Source organism: Acomys russatus, chromosome 6 (genome assembly GCF_903995435.1).
Source record: "Acomys russatus chromosome 6, mAcoRus1.1, whole genome shotgun sequence".
Taxonomy (NCBI): Eukaryota; Metazoa; Chordata; class Mammalia; order Rodentia; family Muridae; genus Acomys; species Acomys russatus.
The window spans coordinates 27,186,466-27,201,758 of NC_067142.1; the positions used below are offsets into that span (position 1 = coordinate 27,186,466).

Below are 15,293 nucleotides of genomic sequence, written 5' to 3' on the forward strand. Positions count from 1 at the left end.
TCTGTAAGTTTCAGGTTCAGTGAGAGACCCTGCCTCAAAAAATAAAAGTGAAATACAGTAAAGGAAAGGCACCCAAGGTGAACCTGGGGCCTTCACATACACACACACACACACACACACACACACACACACGTGTATGTATATGTATATATGAATATATATGTATATATGAACATATATGCATATTAATATATATGTGCATATTTATATACACATGTGTGTGTCCAATGGAGAATCTCAGCTTTAGAAGAAAAAAATTTAAATATGTGTGCTTGTGCTGGGACAGGGAGATGTGGGAGTATATTCAAAAGGTATGACATGAGGCCAGAAGCCCCCAGGTGAGTTGGCACACACTACATTTAATCTCTGCTGGAGAGGTAGAGGCAGAAGGATCCCTGGGGATCAGTGGGCAGCCAAGTCTTAATTGGTGAGCTCCGGGCCAGTGAGAGACCGTGCCTCAAAGAAGATCAAGCCTGAGGAACAATATACAAGATTGACCTCTAGCCCCCACCCATACCTGCACACGCATGCGCACGCACACACACACCACACACACGCACACACAGGCACACACAGGCACACACACATGCACATGCACGCACGCGCGCACACACGCACACACGCACATGAACACACATGGGGTTTAAGGGAGAGGATGTTATAAAAGAGCAGGAAGGGTATATCCCAAATGGAGAAAAGAGGCTGGCTCAACCTGGCAGAGCCAAGGCTAAAGTGAGCTGCTGTCAAAAGGAACCCTAGCCTATCTGCCATGCCCTGTCTTTACGTCAGTTAGTCACACCATACTGAAGTATGTACACAGGAGGGGAAAGCAGGCTCCCTGTGAACAGGACTGAAATGTTAACAGTGACTCATGCTGGGGTTTAGGGAGTGAGTAATTATGATTCTCCCCTCTACGGTTTTTCTCCTAGGAAGGAAAGGGAGCAGCAGAGGGAGGAACAGCTTTCCTCTCCGCCCCCATATCCACCAGCACTGTCCATAATGGTCACGTCCAGGGACCCGGGAGATGGCTCACTGGGCAAGGGGCCTGCCGTGCAATTATGATGACCTGAGTTCAGCCTCTGGCGTCTATATAAGCAGTAGAATGGGTGTCACGATGTGTGCTTGTTTTATCAACACAGGGCAAGGAGGAAACAAGAGGGCTCCTGCGGCTCACTGGCCAGACTCTGGCTCACATCAGTGAGCTCCAGGTTCAGTGAGAGAACCTGTCTCAAAAATAAGGTGGAGCACCATAAAGGATGCCCAACATCAACCTCTAGTCTCTACATGTACACACATACACACATGAACGCACGCACACCACATCACAAGCTTCACAAGAGACGAAAAGAGAAAGAAGTTTCCAGCAGGTTTTCATATCACAGAGTAGCTCCTTTGGGCTGGGCCTGGCACAAGCCCTTTGGTTTCGCTGAAACTGAGCGTAAACTAAGCTTTGTGAATTAATACTCCCCCAGCACCACGCATGCCTCCAGTGCCACAGGACACAGCGGTGGCTTTGCTGGACTCAGCCCAGTCAGACTCTCCTCTGGGAACCCTGAATCAGGTCTGCGGGACTGACAGGTCTCGGTGTGACTAAGCTTCTACCTCAAGTAGCTGTGCTTCACCTCAGGGCCCAGGGAACGAAGCCCAGATGAGCAGACTCAAACAGTCACGCAGAGGTAGGAGACTGCCCCAACAGAGGTCAGAATCCCGCTCTTGCATGCGAAGCCTTAGAACGGAGCATGGCTTCAAGCTGATCAGCCTGGCCACTGATGCTTAGAAATGACTCCTAGTATTTCAAAGCCTGTCTCCAACCCTCCTGGCAGGAGGGAAGGTATTCTAAAGAGACTGTCTTAGTGAGGGTTACCATTGCTGCAACGAAACACCGTGACCAAAGCAACTTGGGAAGGAAAAGGGTTTATTTGGCTTGCACTTCCACACCACTGTTCATCATCACAGGAAGTCAGGACAGGAACTCAAAGAGGGCAGGAACCTAGAGGCGGGAGCTGATGGAGAGGCCATGGAGGAGTGCTGCTTACTGGCTTGCTCATCACATCTTGCTTAGCCTGCTTTCTTAAAGAACCCAGGACCATCAATTCAAGGATGGCACCACCCACAGTGAACTAGCCCCTCCCCCATCAATGACTAATTTAAAAGGTGTCCTACAGGCCTGCCTATAGCCTGGTCTTATAGAGACATTTTCTCAATCGAGGCTCCCTCCTCTCTGATGCCTCAAGCTTGTGTCAAGTTGACAGAAAACTACCCAGTATAGATATACTACGCTCTTGCCCATGTTGGCTACCAGGCTAAAAAAATGGTGGCCCCAAAACTGGATCCCTGCTTGCCAGAAAGGGAAAGATGGAAATCTGATGCCAGGCAGAGAAAGAGCTTCTCTCCCAAGAGACTTCACGGTTCTGACGATTTGTCAAACCATCTTGCAGGAGAAACCGGAGCCCGGGCAATGATGGGTCAGTGATGAGTGGGACCACACTTTGGTGGGAACTGCTTAGCTATGCACCCCTCTTGCCTTCTGTTTAAAACGAAACCTCATGCCAAGTCCCAGATGGATTTGGGGTGGGGAGGGAGAGTGGTAGGACCTCAGTTGTTTTTCTCTTCCCATTGTGGCTTCAGTTTTTGCTATCTCTTGACTCTTTATTGACTTATTGAGGTGGTAATATGGCTGAACCTAGCTTGTTAGGGATGCCAGGGTCCAGGATGTGACCCTCCCTAAACAACTCTGATAACATGCAGGATGGTCCTCAAAGCCATGGGCTCGTTAAGCAAGACAAACACCTAGGACAGAACTCAATAGAATCCCAAAGATTCGTCAAATTCAAAATCCTTCATGAACTTCTTGCTACTCAAAAAAAAAAAAAAATGCAGAGATAATAAACTGAGGGTGGGATACTCTGCCTTGGCTGCCTGAGCCTCTGTTGTGCTGGGCTCTAGCTGAGTCTAGAGAGTGATGTTGGTAAACCAAGGTCAGGTGCTGTAAATGTGCCTTTCACATGGTGTCACACACACACACACCAAATTAAAATATTTTTCTTAAAAAGAGAAGTCCATGGCTGTCTCTGCTTATTCGCTTGGGTAAATGACAAGTAGCTTGAACTGCATTCTAGTTCCAAGTCTACCCCCACGCTGGAGTTGCTGAGGCTCACAGAGCCGTCCATCATGAGTGAAGATGGACGTCTTCTCTAATGATGGGTTCCTTGTTCATTAGGCTTAAAAATAACATGTGTGAGCAGCATAGTCTTCGCTATCTTTCTCCTCTACAAGACACAACACACAACAAGCGTATTGTTAACTGAGGATAGTTTAAGCAAACAACCGATCATCTGAGAAGCTAAGGAAAACTGCAAAGAAGGTTGGCTACATGGATGTCTCACGTTCCTTTGGAGCAAGGTGGGCCTGGCTTGCATGTGTTCAAGTCTTCATGCAGGTCTGCTGAACAATCCAGCCTCTATAAGAACTCTCACAGGAAGGACACACTGGCTCTCAGCCTCTAGCATGTGCTACATGAAAGAGACCACCACTGAGGACCAATTCAAACGAGAGGCCCAGCAACCCATGGCCACTTCCTTCCCACAGCAGCAGCCGCCAGGGCTGCTTCCTTTACTTCTGAAGACTAGGGACACGTAGGAAAGGAAAACTCTTCTGATCACTTTCAGACTATGCCAGCACTCTAGAGACCAAAGGTCCTCTCCTTAAGCAAACACCTCCTCCTTATGATGTTTTCCCCAAAGGGGAATTCTTCTGAGCTTGGCCACTCCTTCCTATTCTGTGTAGAAAGATTCTGTGTCTTTCTAGGCATCCATACAGTCAGTAAAAACATCGGAGAAAAGAACCAAGGTTCTGGTTCTTGCTACTTAAGCTTTAGTTCCTAAGTTCCTATCTCCAACAACCAACCTAAGCCAGCTTTGGTGGCCCATACTTGTGATCCTGGTGCTGGTGAGGTGGAGACAGGCAGATGCTAGGGCTCTGTGAATGACAAAGAGCCCACGTGGTCCATTCCTGGATCCCTAGTCAAATGCTATGCATGGATGCTCCAGAGCCTTTGAGGTGAGGCCAGCCTCAGCACCCTCATCAGGGACCATATGCCAGAATATCCTAATAATGTGCCTCTAAATTTCCCACCCATAGAAACACAAAAATAATAGCAATTATGGTGTTTTTAAGCCACGTGTTTGTGGTGATTTTCACTGCGACTCGATCTATAGGTTCTTTTACTTTATCTGAGTGTGTGTGTGTGTGTGTGTGTGTGTGTGTGTGTGTGTGTGTGTGTGTGTGTGTGTGTAGAGGTGTTGCATGCATAGGTATGCATGTGCACATGCATGCGGAAGCCAGAAGTTGATGTTGGCGGTTGTGCTAGCTAGTTTTGTATCAACTTAACAAAAGGTAGAGTTATCTGAAAGACCCTAACCTCAATGAAGAAGAGGCCTTCATGAGATCCAGCTGTGAGGTATTTTCTTTCTCTTTTTCCTTTTTCTAAAATATTTATTTTTAATTTGTTCACTTTACATGCTGACTAGTGGTTGATGGGGGAGGGTCCAGGCCATCATGGGTGATGCCATCCCTGGGCTGGTGGTGCTGGATTCTATAGGAAAGCAGGCTGAGCAAGCCATGGAGAGCAAGCCAGTGAGCAACACTCCTCCATTGCCTCTGCATCAGTTCCTGCCTCCAGGTTCCTGCCCTGCTTGTGTTCCTGTCCTGACTTCTTGTGATGTGGAAGTGGAAGTGTTGCTTTGGCCACGGCCATTTCACCACAGCAATAGTAACCCTCAGGTGGGTGTCTTCCTCATGTTCCCCACTTCATTTCCTGAGACAGTCTCACTGAACCTAGAGAGTTCACCGACTTCACTAGAATGGCTGACCAGCAAGGCCCAGGGATTCTCCCATGTCTGTCTGTTTCTCTCTCTGTCTCTCCTTCCTGCTCCCCTCAGCACTGGAGCTACAGAAGCTCTTCCCCACACCTACCATTTTTACATAGCCTGGAAATGAAACTCATAACCTCAGGTTTAAGTAGCACTTTACCAACTCAGACATGTGCACACACACACGCGCACACACACACACACACACACACACACACACACACACACACACACACACACACATACCAGCCATTATCCCTACACAATGCTTAGCATAAAGGAGCCTTTTCCCAATATAATAATTTAACACACCGTCTCATCTCAGTTGTTTAATTTCACAACTCTCCCTCCAAGTACAGTAAAGGACACTTGAGGGAAGAAAGCCTAAGAGTTTAAATGTCTGCTTCAAGGCCCCGAGATTTTCGCAATACCTCATTGAGGGCCACAGAGCATTCTTGTGGCATCTGAAGCATGCACTAGACACGGTGCCCATCTGGAAACAGGAAACATAAGCCTTCTGAGCACCCAGAAGGAAGGTTGGGGTGAGGGCAGCGTTGCTCAGAGAGATTCTGGTCTGGCCTCTTGGGCATCCTCGCCCCGACACTTGCCATCTCCTGGCACATGCCATCCCGTACTCCACAGCCACAACCCAAAGTAGCTTTTGCAAGCCCACAGTCAGGCATGTTCATTACTAACTAAAAGCAAAAAGCAGAGTATGGGGCTGGAAAGATGAGTCAGAGGCTGAGAGCGCTTGCTGATATTCAGAAAGACCCAGAACCCAGAGCCGGGCGGTGGTGGCACAGGCCTTTAATCCCAGCATTCAGGAGGCAGAGGCAGGCAGATCACTGTAAGTTCAAGGCCAGCCTGGTCTACAAAGTGAGGCCAGGACAGCCAAGGCTACACAGAGAAACCTCTGGCTTGGAAAACCAAAAAAAAAAAAAAAAAAAAAAAGACCCAGATCCCAAGTAAGAGAGCTCACCAGCCACTCCAGTTCCAGATCTGACACCCTCATCTGGCCTCCACGAATGCCCCCATACATGTGGCATATGTTCACACATATACGTAAATGAAAATAAAATATACCTTGGGCGGGGGTGGGGGGAGAAAAAAAAAGAGAGCTGAGTTGCAAGATTCAGTAACTCACCTGAAGACCCACTAGAATCCTGCCTTAGGCAGGGGAAGAGCAGCATGTATGCAGGCCAAGGCAGGAGCTGAGAGGGGGAAGGGGCGTGTCCACAGGGAAGGCCCCCTTGCAGAAAACCAATGGCTTTGCCTTTCAACAGAGCTCCCGCTGGGATCTGAGATCACTGGCTTCCCATTTGTAACTGGAAACCCTCCCATCAAGAACCAATTACGTGGTGTTAACTACCTCAGAGCTTTAATGAACAATATATCTGTCTGTGATATCATGACTCTTGCAAGCTCAGTTCAGGTTCCATCCTTAGATGGTTAGATAATGTATCTTCCCAGGTCCCTGTCCTGTGCAAGGCAGGCCCTCTGTACCCCACACCACCTGCCCTACAGGAATGGCCTCTGTGGCACTGCCCAGCCACAGCCGCTGACCGGTGACTAGGGTTGCATTGTCCTTTTTCTTTTCCTCAGCAGCACCACAGTTCTCCACAAAAGCTAACTCAGACAAACAAGGCAAGGCTGGGCAACTGCTGCAGAGCTAGGGTACCCAGAGGCCTCTCCTCTCACCTTCGCCATCCATTCACCATCCACACAGACAATTCAGTTCAATAAGAGGCCCCCAGGAGGCTGGCCCCAGCCCTGCAGACCCAAGTAATGTGGACCCAGGTAAGGATGCTCAGGAAACCACACTCACCAAGCCACATCCAATGCCTCTCACTAGCCTGACTCTGCACCCACACCAGATTCCTTGGTTTAAAACTTACATGGACCTGGGCATAAATACAGCTCAGGTAGTAAAGCATGCCTGAGGCCCTGGGTTCCAGCCCCAACACGGTACAAACTCGGCAGAGTCACACATGCCTACAATTCCAGCACTCAGGAGGCGCAATCGAAAGGACCACTTCACATAGTGAGATAGAGGCTTGCCTGAGTAAGGTGAACATCCCATCTGTGGTTGGCCATCCAGATACCCACCATGACTAAGCAACCCCAACATTGCTCAATCTCTATGCCCCTTCCTCACACTGCCCCCAACAACCTCTTCAGAGGCCTTTCCTTCCTACCACTGCTTTTGAAAGAAATACCACTACCACAAAAGTATGGGCTCCACAGCCCTTCCTACCATCTTGGAGGGACAGCGTGGCAGAGGACAGGAGACACAGGCGCTGAGCTTCATGAGGCTGAGTAGAAGGCAAGCCCCACCATTGACAGACCTGAGACAAACTCACAGGCTTGAGAGCACCTGAACCAAACCCTAGACCTAGCTCCAGCCCTCTCTAGCTGGGTGATTTGGGGCTCATTTCTCCACGTACCTCTCTGGAACTTTGGTTGCCTCGGCCATGAAATGGGAAACAAGAAAGTACACTCCTATAGGACTACTGTGAAGATGACATGAGCTTGCGATTGCTCAGAACGTAGCCTGCTGTGTTGGACAGTCCATCTGTAACATCTCTTCTTACTACTAACCATTATTATCATCACTGTTATATGTGTCAGTTATAGCTCATTCACCACCCCTCACTAGATAGCCATAAGTCAGGGGGGACCAGAATTTGGAGGGGCTAATTTCACCAAATCTAATGGCCTAAATTCAATTCCTGAGGTCTCGGGCGAAAGTATAGAATTGACCCCTGAAAGTTGTCTTCTGACCTCCATACATAGGATAGGCCATTGCACATGTGCACACACACACACACACACACACACATACAGAGAGAGAGAGAGAGAGAGAGAGAGAGAGAGAGAGAGAGAGAGAGAGAGAGAGAGAGAGAAATACCTTTTATGAGTATGTGAGTGCAGGTACTCCTGAATGTAAAAAAATAAAAAAGGGGCATCTGATCCCTTGAAACTGGACTTAAAGGGAGTTGTGAGTCACCCAATATGGGTGCTAGAAACCAAACTCAGGTCCTCTGCAAGAACAGTATGTGCTTTTAACCATGGAGCCATCTTTCTAGCCTCTATTTTTTTTTTTTTTGAAAAGACAAAAATAGGACTTGGTCTGAAAAGTTAACTGTAAATTTGTACGTGCTATGCATGTAGGGGGTGCTCATGTGTAGGTGCGTGTGTATGCTTACATGTATGAAACCAGAAGTCAAATCCAGGTATTATTCCCCAGTCACCATCCACCTTGGTTTTGCGGGGTTGCTTGCTTGGTTTTGAGACAGCCACTCATTTGCCTGGAACTCATCAAGGAGGCTAGACTGGCATCCCAGCACATCCTGGGGAGCCTCCTGTTTTCACATCCCCAGCACTGGCATTACAGGTGCAAACCACCCTGCTTGGCTTTTTTACACAAGCCCTGGTGATATAACCCAGGTCCTCATCTTGCATGGCAAGCACTTTACCTACTGAGCTATCTCTTCAAGGCCTGGCCTGTACATATGAAAGGTAACACAAATTCATCAGCTGTTAACTCCTTTGTCAAAAAAAGCCCCTAACCTGCACACTGTACAGGAAGCTAATGTAGGGTATGAAAATATAGAATTCACCTCAGGGATACACACATCACTGTGACTGTATGATCTATCACTCATTCCTATTTGAATGACTTACCAGTCTATAACACGAACACTCACATCTATGATGTACGACCCCATGATAACCCTGCTATATTCCCTACATCTGTTAACAGGGCCTCCATCCATGCAGGACTCTAGTCAGCTGTCCTCTACCTGCTCAACAATCACGTCATTGAGGTCTTGTCAGTTCTCCCCACCCTGCCCACCTCAGGCCCAACACTATTGCTCTGTTCCTATTGCCTACCCCATCCTTATCTTCCTAGCTCCCCATTAGTGGGGTGGGGGGCTACTTAGGATGTTCTGTCTACTGTTCATATCCCTAACCCCACTCAGGGCCAGTTATCCAAGGTGCAAATGTTATCTTGTTATTTCCCTGCCTACATCTTAAAAGATGGCTGTGGCATTCAATTTTGGATCACAAATTCCATAAGCAAAAATCTGTTGATCAGAAACAGATGCTGAGACTCACAGCTGAACACTAGGCAGAGTGTGGGGAGCCTTGTGGAAGAGTTAGGGGAAGGATAGAAAGATCAGGAGGGGATAGGAGCTCCACAAGACCAACAGAGCCATCCAGGGGGGCTTGTGGAGACTGAAGCACCAACTAAGGACCAGGCATAGACTATAGGTACCCATTGAGCAGCTTGGTCTTCACGTGGGTCCCCTAAGAAGGGGATCAGGGGCTATGTCTGATGTGGACTCTGTTGCCTATATTTCTGTCGCTTCCCCCTGTGGAAGAGGATGCACTCATTCCTAATATAACCTACTTGACGAGCTGGGGTAGGTTGATAGGTGGGGGAGGGGAGGCTCCCCTTTTCTGAGTGGGAGGGGAGGGGACATATGGGGAAGAGGGAGGAATGGAGGACCGGGAGGAGAGGAAGGAGGAGGCTATGATTATTATGTTTTTAAAAAACTAGTCAAAAACCATGTCTTAGCATTTAGGTTCTAGTGGTGAACTTAGACTGTTATGAGTATATGTTGTTTATGCCTGCAGACAAAACAAAGACTCACTCTGCTGAGCTGGGGAGACAATGGCTCAGCATATGAAGTTGTAACCATGGGTTTTTCTCGTGTGCCCCAGTTCCCGAAAAACGACTCTGAAACTTTGGTATGTATGAATCAATGCCCAGGCCATAAGCTTTGGCTCATACCCCAACTAGCTCGTAACTTACATTACATGTTTACTCTATTCTATGTGTGTCACATGGCTGGTTACCTCTCTCAGTCCCATGCGTCTTTCTTCTTCAAAATCTGGGGCAAATCTTCCTGTCTTTCACTCTATCCCAGAGTTCATCTCTTCCAGCCAGAACTCCCACCTCCTATTTCCTGCCTCTGCTAACAAGCCATCCATTTTCTATTGACAGATGATGCTTCCACACAGCATATAAGAGAGTTCCTCTACATAAATTTATGTGAAAAAGCATGTGGACCTAGCACTCATACACAAAGCTGAGCATGGTAGTTCCCTCTTGAAATCTCAGTGCCCAGGAAGTGGAGCTGGCCAAATCAATGAGCCCAGGGCCTCAGTGAGAGACCCTATCTATAAAAACAAAGTGCATAACTCCTAAGCAATGACATCCAAGGCTGACCTCTGGCCTCCATAGGAAAGTGCACACAAGTTGAGGCACACACAAGGGAACAGCCACACACATATATTCAACACTAACCTGAGCCTTTCTAATCCACAGGAGAGGGCACACAAGAGAGGTTTATACACAGGACTTACTGCTCTCTGCCTTCCTCAGTAGCCACCTTCTATTGGAACCTAAGGCTAGAGTCACCACTCATGAATGACCTCCAGATCCTCCAAGCCCACACATTCTTTCATGACTTTCTTTCCCTCCCTTCAAGGCTGAAACTGCTCCATGCCTTTGCATCCCAAGTGCTCAGAAGCAGACATTAGTTAAATGGCATTGCACCTGTACCTCAAGCTAGCAATGTGTGGAAACTGTAGAGCAGCAACTCTCCCAGGGGGTGTCCATATCCAGGTCTCTAGGGCCTATACATAAGTGGCCTCACATAACCAAAGGATCTTTGTAAGCACTAAGGGTTTTGAGACTTTTTCTCTTTACCAGATAATCCAGGCTGACCTTGGAATTTCAAAAACCCTGAAACAAGAAAGTGAGAGACAGAAGGGGGGGCGGGGAGAAAGAGAAGTAGCTATGAACTCAAAACAGACAAGAATCCACAAATCAAGGAAGCTCGTGGGAGCCACTAGAAAAGTGGTTCTCAACCTGTGGGCCACCTAAGACCATCAGAAAACATAGATGTTTACACTGACTGATAACAGGAGCAAAATACAGTTGTGAAGTAGCAACGAAATAATTTTATGGTTGGGGGTCACCACAACATGGGGGACTGTATTAAAAGGTCACAGCATTAGGAAGGTTAAGAACCCTGCCCTAGAATCTTCTAGGAGCTGGAAGCATTAAAAAAAAAAAAAAAGCAGAAAACATATTCTCCCTGAAGGCCCTGGAAGGAACACAGAGCTATCACTGCTTTGATTTTGGTCCACCGAGACCGACTGTGGACTTCTGACCTTCAGAACAGTAAAAGCATTGTATGGTTTTAAGCCACTAGAAAGGGCATTCATTTGTCATCTCAGCAACGGGACTAAGGATCACACAGAACCACATCATGGTATGTTACTACTGTATAACTATTTAGCATTCTGAAACAACATTCTCCTAAGCATACGCCCACCCTGTTATGTACACACAACGGCATGGCCATTGGGAAGAGAAAGGTCACCATTTGTCTGGACCTCGTTGATATACACACACAAACCAACACTCTGTCAAGGATATGCGTTGCTCAACACTGGAGGATACACTTCCTGGTAATAGTCAGCTCAGCCACACGCTGCAATCTAAAGGGCCTTTGTTCTTAACTCACTGTGTCACAGGTCTCACTCCATGTGAACGTGGAAGTCTCTCTCCCTCATGTCTTGATGAGAGGAAACAGCAACCTGCACTTTCTAGGTACTAATGTGACATTGCAATATGTAGTCTCACAAAAAAAATGTATGTGAATAATTTCCACTCCTAAGAAAGACCTCGCTTCAGAAAAGTTTCAAGTTGAAATTGCATTTAGATCATCGCCGACAAAACATGGCACACCAAATATTAGGAAAAATTAACAAAACACTCAGACTATCCAGCTTCTTTTCTTCCCTCCCCCCTTGTCTGTCTGTCTCTCTCTTTCTCCCTCCCTCCCCCTCCCTTTCTTTCTGTCTTTCTGTTTCTCTCTGTCTCCTCGACCCCGGAGGGTCTCATGTAACCTAGGCCGACCTCACACTAGCTGAAGATGACCGTGAACTCTTCCTGCCTTCATCCTCCAAGTTCTAAGCTTATAGGCATACATTACCACACCCAGGGTTTCTGCTGCATTCTGGGCAAGCACTCTACCAACTGAGCTGTATATCCTGAGCCCTGCTTTTCTTTTTAGAAAAAAAAAAATCAACCAATGAAAAGAATCTGAACCATTTGGGTCTTTATATTTTAGTTACTTACATCACCTCAAATTTTCCCAAAACTTCTATTACTCCTAAAATTTCTAGTGAGCCAACTTATTACCAATCTCCCTGAGAGATGCTGACAAAACAACACATTTTTTGTAAATAGTGTTAAGATGTGTAGCACTGATTTCTCAAGGGGCCTATACGCCCAGTTTATTATGGGAAGGAAATGAATAATTCAGATATTCCCTGTCTGGGAAAAACATGACTTTTAGATAGCTAAGCCTAAATCAGGCTGAATTAATTAAAGAAGGCAAGTAAGAAGTACAGTGGGTTCTGGGCCCTTACCTCAGAAGGTAAATCATTGCAATCCTAGTATGGAATTCAGAAGCAATCGCCAGGTGAGTGAGCAGACTCTTCAACGGATCTGGTTTCAAGATTTACTGGTCAAACTGTCTACTCTCGATAGCACAATGAGGAGCTAGAATTTAGCTCAGTAGGTAGGGTGCTTGCTCAGCATGTACTATAGCCCTGGGTTCCATCCAGAATCCAATGAACCAAGTGTGAGGGTACATGCCTGTAATCCTGGCACTAGGGAGTTGAACACCAGAGGATCAGATGTTCAAGGTTATCCTTGGCTACTTAAGGAGGTTGAGGCTAGCATGGGCTTCATGAGGTTTTGTCCCAAAATGGGGTGGGGTTGGGGGCTTAAAATGAACTACAAATGATAGTACATGTCTGTAATTCCAGTACATGGGAGACAGGGCCAGGACACTTCCATTAATTAAAAGTCAAGTTGAGGTACATAGGGAATTCCAGGACACATTGAGCTACAGGATGGATGGATGGATAGATAGATAGATAGATAGATAGATAGATAGATAGATAGATAATAATAAGATAGATAGATAGATAGATAGATAGATGAAATTTCAACAAAAATTAGACTTCCTGTGGGCTTGTCTGTAGAGAATTACCTCTATTTCATTAATAGAGGTGGGAAAGACTACCCATTGCAGGTTGAAAATTTCAAAAGGAAGGGGTTCTCTCAGGAGCAAAAGCAGGCTGAGCATCATTGCTTTATGCACTTGACTGTGGATGTGATGTGAGTGGCCACTTCAAGTTCCTGTCACCTTGACATCTCCACTGATAGACTGTGCCCTGGAACTGTGGACAAAATAAACCCTCTTTCTCTGAAGTTGCTTTTGTCAGGGTATTTTAACCACAGCTACAGACAACGAAACTAATATATGAAGGCAGACTTGCAGGCAGAATAGTCATGAAAGAGCACTCACAGACAATTAGTAAACATCCCACAGTTCATATCTCCCAAGAAAGGAAAGACCTCTCAGGTTAACCCAAGCCAGGGAGATGTGTTCCTGGGAATGTGAGAGCCTAACAGAGGCCTTCAGCTAGTCTTCCACACCATACCATACCCCTCTGTCAAGACCAGTCTCCCAAGCTACCATCTGCCAGTAGGAAAACAAACCCTCCAGGAAGAGTAGGGCCAGTGATCCAGTGGTGAGTGGTTCCCAGGTTCTCTGGGACAAAAACAAACAAACAAACAAACAAAGTAGGATGAAGCTAAGGATGTGGATCAGTCAACAAAATACTTACCTAGAATCTATGAAACCTGTGTGATTTGAATGAAAATGATTCCCCCCACACTCATATGTTTAAATGTTTGGTCTCTAGTTGATGGAACTGTTTGGGAAGGATTAGAGGTGTGGCTTCATTGGAGGAAGCATGTCACTAGGGTGGGCTTTAAAGGTTTACAAGACTTGTACCATTCCCAGATAGCTTTCAGTCTGCCTCCAACTTATGGATCAAGATGTAGCTCTCAACTGTTCTGCTACCATGCCTTTGCTCTGCCATGATGAATTCTAACTCTCTAAAGCCTTAAGTCTCAAATTAAACACTTGGTCATGGTGTCTCTTCATAGCAATATAAAAGTAATTAAGACAGAATCTGGTACCAGAAGAAGGGTATTGATGGGACAGAACTGACCATGTTGTTGTTGTTGTTGTTGTTGGTGGTGGTGGTGGTGGTGGTGGTGGTTTGGTTTTGGCGGAATGTGCAAGAGTTTGGGACTTTGGACTAGGAAAATGGTTGAATACTCTAAGCAGAGCTTATTGGGCCATTCTAATAGAAGCTTGGAAGACAGTAGTGCTGAGAGCAATATGGACTATGTATGGACTATGGCAACCCAGATCAAGAGGTGTTGGAGGGGAACAATGTTAGTAACTGGTGTAGAGACCATTTTTATGATATTTTGGCTGATTTCTGACCTTTTCTCTCAATCAACAGTGTGCTAATCTAGCATGTATGAAATCATGGTGTGGTGGTTTGAATGGAAATAGTTCCCCATATGCTTATATGTTTGAATGTTTTGTCCACACTTGGTAGAACTGTCTAAGAAGGATTAGGTGATGTGGTCTTATTGGAGGAGGTGTGTCATTGAGATAAGCTCTGATTTTCAAAACACTTGTGCCTTCGTTTGTTTGTTTTTTGTTTTGTCACAGAGCACCAGTGAACCACCTACCACTTGGTCACTGTCCCTACTCTTCAATATGTTATCTTAGGTAATTTATTTCTCCAAACAATTTGCCTGAAGCTACATTGAAACGTATTAGAACAATTTCCTTGGTGGAGGAAATTTCAAGATAGCCTAGTATTGACTATCTCAGGATTATTAGTAATCACTTTTATGCAGGTTTACAGTGAAAAGAGGAAGCAGGACAAAAATAAATACAAAGTGTACAGTTTGAAGCAAAACAGGCCACGAGGATATTTAAGGTTGGATCCAAGGCTTGTGCTGAAAGAGATAAGGACATGCCTGATTGAAAATGAGTGTCCTCAGGTCAAGACTCTCAGCTAAGCTTTCAACTTGTAGAAAGGAAAGGCCTGAAAGATATGCTGTTCCTAAAGAGTAACAACAAAGAAAATCTTAAGAAAATGTGATTTAAGGGAGCCAGACTCCACCCCCAAGAAGTCAGTTAAACTTGGCAGTGTTATCAATGGTGTTCTGGCTTTAGAGTCTGTGGTAGTTTGAAAAAGAATGCTTCCCATTAGATCATATGTTTTCATCCTTAATTATCAGGCTGTGACACTACTTGGGAGGGACAAGGAGGGTGGCCTAGTTGGAGTAAGTGTGTTCTTGTTGGAGGAGTATGTCACTGGGGGTGGGCCCAAGCCAGGCCTCCAGATCTGCATGTAGAACTCTCAACTTCTCCAGCACCATGTCTGCCTGTATGTCACAATGCTCCCCTTCACAATGATAATGGGCTAAACCTCTGAAACTGTAAGAAAGTCCTCATT

At 46.2% G+C, this 15,293-nt stretch overlaps 1 protein-coding gene across 1 annotated transcript in view; it reads right to left on the reverse strand.

Annotated features, from left to right (window-relative positions):
- The window catches only part of Tmem163 (transmembrane protein 163), a 191,396-nt gene that overhangs the window by 127,605 nt on the left and 48,498 nt on the right, over window positions 1–15,293 (reverse strand). The gene's annotated exons all lie outside the window — the stretch shown is intronic.